Source organism: Micropterus salmoides, unplaced genomic scaffold (genome assembly GCF_014851395.1).
Source record: "Micropterus salmoides isolate LMB-PRFRI ecotype aquatic unplaced genomic scaffold, ASM1485139v1 Ms_hic_scaffold_8, whole genome shotgun sequence".
NCBI classification, from domain to species: Eukaryota; Metazoa; Chordata; class Actinopteri; order Centrarchiformes; family Centrarchidae; genus Micropterus; species Micropterus salmoides.
In genome coordinates, this window is record NW_024044570.1 from 36912472 (window position 1) to 36920850 (window position 8379).

Here is an 8379-nt window from a genome sequence, read left to right on the forward strand (position 1 = left end):
AAATACAATCCTTTTTAACCTTTTGGCTTCCCGTACATTCAGTTGCGCTTCTAGCTCGTATTCACTTCTGTTGGTACGTATCACGTATGGTAACTGGGCAAAAATACGCATGATTTGTTGTAGTATGATTGCATAAAGGAAGGAAACAGGAATTCCGGTAGGGAACAGAATCGACTGACGTGCAGGCAGCGCTGCAGCAGTGCAGCCACTTAAACAGAGTTTGCCCTTCCCCTACTGACTTTCACTTTTGGTGCCCGAATGGAAGTGAATGAGGCTTTGCGATCGCGATTATTTTTGTATTTTATTTTTTTTTCTCGGAAGGGCGAGTCGGAAGGGCATCTTGAGTCAGGAAAGGCAAACGGGCAGTTGCTCGGGCAACCAGAGCAACCCCCCTGTGCACGTCCCTGCCTGGTTCCTTAACATTAAAAGGGGAGGAGTGGCTGTTCCAAGCAACAGAGAAAAAAGGTGCTTCATTTCTAAGTAAGTTACAGCCCATTGACAAAAAAGTGATTTATTAATAAGTGATTTCATTGAAAAACTACACAGCCCCTTTAAACTGGGACTGATGCAGGCAGACATTCAACTAAGGTCAAGGCTAGGAAATGGTATGGTCCATTTTAGGGGTGTCTGAAATCGTATTTCAAGATTCTTGATGCATTAATGTGGGAAATACATTGCAATATTTACAATTACAGGTAAGAAAGACACATGAACTCAAAGGAACACAATCACCTTATTACACACCTTTATTTAAATTTTTGCTTAATGATGCTGTTATGACCAACAACTGTTCATTTATTATTGACAAATATAGATAGTTATTGACAATTACCTCTTGTCCACTCTGTCGGGTCAATCGGGCAGTTGGAAAAGTAATAAATGTAAAATAAAAAGTGTGGAACATGTTTTAGTGTTGTCAAGGTAACGTGATAATGTTGCAAAGTGCTGTCCCATTCCTATTTATAGCATTTTTAGCCCTTAGCTTGCATTCAGTCACTTGAGGCTCGTGCAGACTACACGACTTTAAGCATCCACCAATGGCCTTGCTGTTCATACTACACTACTTGCCGTCGTGAAGTCGTTGTGGCATTCACACTATGTGATTGATCGGTAACAGGGAGTCACACAGTACACGAGCTGACAGACACACATGCAATGTGGAACAGGAAATGACGCAAACCTACACACGAAGCGGCTGTTTGTTATTATAAAGATAGCAATTGTAAAGACGAAGAATATGGGTGAAAGAATGGATTAGTACACGCAAGTAGCAGGGAATCGTTTGACCTACAGAGAGCAGGTGGTGAGTAAAAAGTGTTTTGTAGAGTAGTGTTACTTTCATCAGATGAAACTAAACGAAATATATTCGTCAACATCCTTTTTTTCCCTGACAAAACCTAGACGAGACGAGACAGCGATAATGTCCTTAAACGCTGACTGTGACTATATTTACATGCAATATTGTTGACAAAAAATGATAAAATGTAATTTATAAAAGAAAAACGTTAATAAAATATCTCTTTTTTTTCACCCCAGTATAATCAGGAGACAAAATATTACAGGCCATATTTTCTTGAACAGTGTTCCTTCAGCGGTATTTTTTTCTTCCTGTTCTTTGAATGCTGTCCGACCGGGGCGACGCTTGGTGCGTGAGGAAAATGTTACTGTGGAGGATGCGAACTCTGGTGATGAACACAACATGCTAGGGAGAAAGAGGCACTTAGATATCAGCTCCCCTAAAAGCATGATTGTGTGATATTTTGGGGTGGGTCTCTAAAATATTGAGAGCTTGCTTGATTGCCATGAATCTCTATATTTCTCTATCATCATGGATCATGCAGGGCGCCACACTTCATCCAGCCAGAGGGAATTATCATCTGACCATACGCAGCGTGCCAGTCGCTCTGCGATCTCCTGGGTTGCATCACTGATGCGCTGTGAACGGTTCGTGATCGTTCCCTCCGGCTGGATGAATATTACGCATGATTGTAAGTTGCTTTGGATAAAAGCGTCAGCTACATGAATAAATGCAAATGTAATCATTATTATTATAATAAGACTTAAGACTGTCAAGATTAGGCTTCACCTCCTCCCCCCTCCCTTGTGTTTTCCCAATTTTCCCTTCCCTGCTGTCTCTGTCAGTCTTGTCTGTCAGGTCCTGTGTGTGTGTGTGTGTGTGTGTGTGTGTGTGTTCATGGCGGCTCATCACCACCTGCAGCTTCTCGCACCTGTGGCTCATCAACAATCAACTCCTGCAGTGAAATACTCTGGTCCAGCTCCCACTCTTTGCCAGTTCGCCAGTTCACCTCCTGTGGTATATTGCTCCGGCCAACTCTCCTAGTTCTAGTTGAGTAATTTGTGACCTGTTCCTAACTTCTTGTTTTCCGTTTGCCACAGTCAATCCCAACACGTTCTCATCTCAATGCATCATAACTGACGCTTTCAGACAGCGTGATAAAGCATAAGGATTTTACGCTCAAAGTACCCTTCAGCGTCCGTATGAAACGTCCCTGTTTCCTATGTTGCAGCAACACAAGGGAGACCGGCTAACCTCACGGCCGATGTGCTAACAGGTAGGGTTAGCCGGTCGACATGCATACATTAAGTGACTTAGGTTTAGGTACTAACATTTCTGATGGTTGTGGTAAGGGGTAGGGGCTTCGGGGGCTGTCAACACCTTTTATCACAAACGTAGCTAGCTAGCTAGCTTCACACAACAGCTGTGTACGACTGTACACAGACTGAGCTGTGTGTGTTTGTGACCTGACCTTTCTTTTCTCTGTGAGAGGAAAAAATTTAGAAAGTTACATGACGCTGTGCCCACTTGGATCATGCGTAATATTCATCCAGTGGTCCAGCTAGTCATCAAGCTAGCTAGCATTTCCGGTCTGTACGGGACGCCCCAGAGCGTCTCATAGAGACGGTTCCGGAAGCATCTCATGGAGACGCACCCGGTGCAAATACCTACGCTTTGTCACTCTTGTTGGTATATGACGCCCTGAGATGAGAACGGGCTGTCAGTCCCGTGTGTGAGTCGCTGCCTGCACGCTTACCGGTACCTGCCTGCTTGCCGGCCGCTGGCCTGCCAGATCTGTGCTTCTAATGCCATCGCTGGAATCCTGCCGGACTTGGAAGTCTCAGCCCTCTCCCTTACTCTCTGGCCATTCCTGAGCACTCGTGTCAAAAAACCTTGCCTGTGTTCTAATCATCAGCCTAGTGTCCGCTTCTGAATACGTCTAGTTAAACCTAACAAAGACAAACATGCTAATCAAAATTATGTATTTGTATATATTGTAGTGTTAGGAAAATCTTTACCAAAGAACGACAGTCACTGGAGTCACGATCGATCGGTTACTTTCAAAGAGTCAATACATGCATTACAATGAATACAGAATTGATTGACAAGAAGGGCTCGTCAGTCTGTTTTTATACCAATTGTTTTCCACGTCATTAAGGCATGTCACATGTCACTCGGATACAGACAGGAACTGTTATCTAGCTTTCACCTGTAGGCGTTTTCTGTCGATCTCTATGGACCAGTTCCTGTTTAGTGAGAATTTAAGAAGTGTGCCGAAAGTGTAAAATGCTTCTCCTTGTCTATTTTTAGACAAGCTTGCTACAGTTTAAAATACTTAAGCATAGCACATTTGTCTAACATGTATGTATTTCTATATTCATTTATTTATAAATGTATTTATGTATTTAAACATTTATTTCAAATGAAAGGTCCGCGTCAAGCTGGATCGATTGATGCCCCCATCACTGTGTGGGATGTTGCGTTCCGTTCTCAAGCTACAGGCCTGTAAAGCATGGGTGTGATTTTGGTGACAAGATTGTTCATGAATATTCACTGTTTTTATCAATATTTCAATGGTATGTTATTATGAACGTGGTTGTACTGACATAGTGTTTTAAAGATAAAACAACATTTAAACTGTAAATATTGCCAAAATATGGACATTCGCCTGGTGAATTTTGAAAATATTGTATAAATAAATATTGCATTTATAAAATTTAAAGTTACAATTGCATTCCAGGTGTATGAAAATATATTCAGTTGCATTATAATCTATATTATGATGGTTTTATTGCATTAAAATATAGCTTTTTTTTTTACCAGGCAAGGATGAAAATATCCTGTTTTTTCTTTATTTCATCTCCATTTACTCTGTAATGGTAAAATGAATGTTAATTTATATTCCTTAGCTTTTGAAAGTGCTTAGCCGTGGATCGTCTGCTTTTAAGATGGCAGACAGGTCAGAAACTTTACCATATTAGAAATAGACAGTACACTGAGGCGGCTTCACTCATGGGGTTCACAGCGTGATCTGTCGGAGGATTTCGGGGCTAAGGCTTTTTCCCGACCTTCATCCGCTGGCTCCGACGCTTCCTTTCCTCGTTCGGGAGCCCGTTTTCGGCTTCTCCTGCTTGCAGTTTGGATCCGGAGACGCTACAGCAATCCGACTCCGAGGAGGCGGACGTGCTCAGCGTAGGGGACGATGACTTCCGGGTGTCGGGGCGGCGTCATCAGGCGGCGCCCGACTATGACGTGCTGCTGGAGGTGGTGACTAGAGCCGTGGCTAAGCTCAACATCAACTGGCCACAGGAGGAGCAGACACCACAGGCTAGTGGTAAGCTTGATGAAAGGTTTCTTAAGCACCACGCGCCACCTCCACGCCGGTCTCTGCCATTCTTTCCTGGTTTACATGATGAACTGAGTAATCATGGGGCAGACCCTTCTCTATACGGCTTTCCACACCCCTATCACAACTACAGTAATGTGATGGGGGTTAGTTACCGTGGTTATGGGAGGATGCCTCGGGTGGAGGATGCACTTGTGAGCTATCTCTCCCCTCGACTTGTCTCCTCCCTGGAGAAGCCGGCGTTACCCTCCAGCCATGTCGCACCACATCTACGCTCGTGGGGAAGGCGTACATGGCAGCGGGCCAGGCAGGTGCGAGCTTGCACACCATGGCGGTGCTTCAAGCCTACCAAGCCGACTTGCTACAGGAGATGGTTCAGAGGGGGGTCCTTCTGAGGAAGATCTGGCGGAGCTTCGCAGAACCACGGAGCGTTAGACGCAGGGCGAAGCGTTCCGCCAGTACCTCCCTCGCCGGTCTGGACCCAAGGCAGCTGAGGCTGCCAGGCGTAGGTCCCTTCCCTCTACAAGCTCCTACGGAGAGGAGAGGAAGCAGAGTGTTGCTTCTTGGGGGCCCCCCCGAGGAGCTGGGGCAGCGAGATGGCGCTCTCACCCTCAGCCTTCTGAGAGACGCAATCTGAGGACCGTCATCCAGTCCCGACGGAGCTCAGGGAAGACCGGGGTAGGGGAGTCTTTCTCCCCTCCCATGCCGTACTGCCTGCCCCGAGGGTCTGCAGTCAGGCGGCGTTCAGACTCACTCACTGTGGATCTTCGGCGGCTCTCCCCTGCCGTTCTGGGGCTTCAGGGTCCACCAGAAGGTCACACGAGACACCGACCACCAGCCCCGAGGGGCTGGTTCCGTTGGCAGACTTTTGCAGAGGCTTGGCGGAGCCTGACAAACATTTCTCCATGGGTCCTGCGCACTGCCATAGATGGGTTTCGACTACAGTTCAAAACCTGCCCTCCAAAATTCAATGGGGTGGTTTGGACTGTGGTCCGCCCGGAGCAATGTCCGGTGTTGGGCGTTGGCTGAGGTCTTATATAGACAGGTGTGTGGCTTTCCTAATCAAGTCCAATCAGTATAATCAAACACAGCTGGACTCAAATGAAGGTGTAGAACCATCTCAAGGATGATCAGAAGAAATAGACAGCACCTGAGTTAAATATGAGTGTCACGGCAAAGGGTCTGAATACTTATGACCATGTGATATTTCAGTTTTTCTTTTTTAATAAATTTGCAAAAATTTCTACATTTCTGTTTTTTTCTGTCAAGATGGGGTGCTGAGTGTACATTACTGAGAAATAAAATGAACTTTTTTGATTTTTGGAAAATGGCTGCAATGAAACAAAGAGTGAAAAATTTAAAGGGGTCTGAATACTTTCCATACCCACTGTATATCATTATTTGTGTGAATTTTTAAATGATCTCCTACAGATATGTGGACCAGAATGCAACAGTGTGCTGGTTGGCACCCCAGAATTGTGACTTGTGGAGAAGAATTCTCTTTTTTAAGTATTAAGGCTCATAGTGATGAATGCATGAACTGTACTGCTCTACAAAGCTAAGCTAAGCAAAGTATCAGTATACGCTAACACATTGCATGTGTAGTCAGACATCAGACAGGGGGCAAGAGGTCCACCAACAGCAAGCATTGGTAGAGCGTGTGTGTGTGTGTGTGTGTGTGTGTGTGTGTGTGTAGGATCAACCTTGATTCAAAAAAGATGAGGGCAAATGTTATGACTAACAGCATCTATGTGACGTTTTAATGTGAGTATTGTTAAATTTAAAGGTCCAGGTCCAATTAGGAGGCTTTATTTACAGAACATGGCAGAAACAGAATATAATCCTCATAACTATGTTGTCATCTGTGTGTAATCACCTGAAAATAAGAATCGTTGTTTTTGTTACCTTAGAATGAGCCTTTGTTTCTACAGACGCCTCTGGTCCTCACCCATGGAGTTCGTCATGTCGAACAGCCATGTTTCTACAGTAGCCCAGAACAGACAAACTGAATATAATATCTATTGGTTATTTGTTTTTTGGGGGCCATCATAGCTTGTCCTTCTTGTTAGGAAGGACAGGGTGAAGCCACATGGTTTACACCGATAGATGCAACTAAATCCTGCACACCTGTCCTTTTAAATGTTTTATTTCAATATGACCTTCCTTTTCTCAACTATTGTTATAGTAGATCTAAGGACATTTGTCATGGATAATATGTGCACTATAAAATCATTTTGTTGTTGAGTTTGGCAGATTATTTTCTGCCATGTATGCAGCCAGGTCTCACTTTTGTGCAAAGAGGCTTTCCAGCATAGAATATGTACTGTTCCACCTTATGCTCACATCTTCTTGGAGATGTTTTGGTGGCATTCGAACTGCTCTTGGATAGATTGTAGGTGCGAATAGGCAAGCGCAGAATGCTTAAAGTGGCCAACAATTTTCCTGCCTATCGCTATCACATCCGCCATACTGCGCTGACTCAACAATCCCTCGTTGACAGCTAGTTGAATTGTGTGTGCCATGCACCTTATGCCTGTCGGATCGCTGTCTTCCATGGCTTTAACCATGTTTCTTGCGTTGTCACTGACTACCGCATGCACTTTAGATCGGTCGATACGCCAAGTGTCAAACATGTTGGCGAATGCTTCAGAGATGGCTGCAGCTGTATGGGACCCCCTATGCTCTTGTGTGTGAAGCACAACCTTTTTCTAGGTTAAATGCTATGTTGATCCACTGTGTGGTTAAACCCAGCATACTTATGGGGCTTACGTCCAAGCTCCATATGCAGTATCTGTCGTGAAGCTGATGGCTGTAACAGCTGTAGCCAAGAGTTTGTGGATGTGAGTTGAAACATTATACATTTCAGGTAAGCACACGTCTGAGAAATTCCGTCCACTAAGCATGGTGTAACGGGGCTCAATATGATCTATAAGCCTGCAAAATCCAACGTCCTCTACAACAGAGAATGGTTGATCCCCCAAGGCGATGAATTCCAATATCTTATTAGTAATGCCTTTAGCTTTGGCACCGGTCATTGGCAAACTATTTTGCCTTCACTAAGAAGTCAGCCACTGATGGAGTGGGTGAGGAGGAACTTTCCTTTTCGCTGCTGATGCTGCAGCTGCCAATGTGTCTCATAGTCTGCATGCTGTTCGGGGTGTCTTGATTTTAAATGATAAATTAAACTTGTAGTGCTGAAAGTTTTTGCACATCCCTCTAGACAATTCAGCAGAACACTGTCTGCATATAGCCCATAAAGCTTGTGTGCCACTCTACGCTGCTGGCTATTTGATCGCTTTAATTAATTAATTATTGCTTCAAAACAAGAAATATTAACCACAATAGGAGTTACAGTTATGTCCAACAGACTTGAATTGCTTCACACAGGAACAATTTGTTCATGTGTATGTTGTACATTGCAGTACGCATTTTATATGAAGACTGCTGTCAAATAAAGACAATGATTTCTCACAGAATTGTCTTTCATTGTGATTTTTAGAATTAGAATCATTAAATCACCATTAGTATCACAGCTACAAAGCATAGCATCAACTACCACCTGCTTCTTATTTAGGTTAAACCTTATGCATCTTACAGATTTTAATTTATGAATTTACTGGAGCATTTCTGATCATTGGCTCACAGTTTGTATGTAGACATCCAACACGTTTGACAGATTTCCTGCTCAGTCAGCGAGCGCTGCAGCTAAACTTTAGGGACCAGAACAATCAGGTTG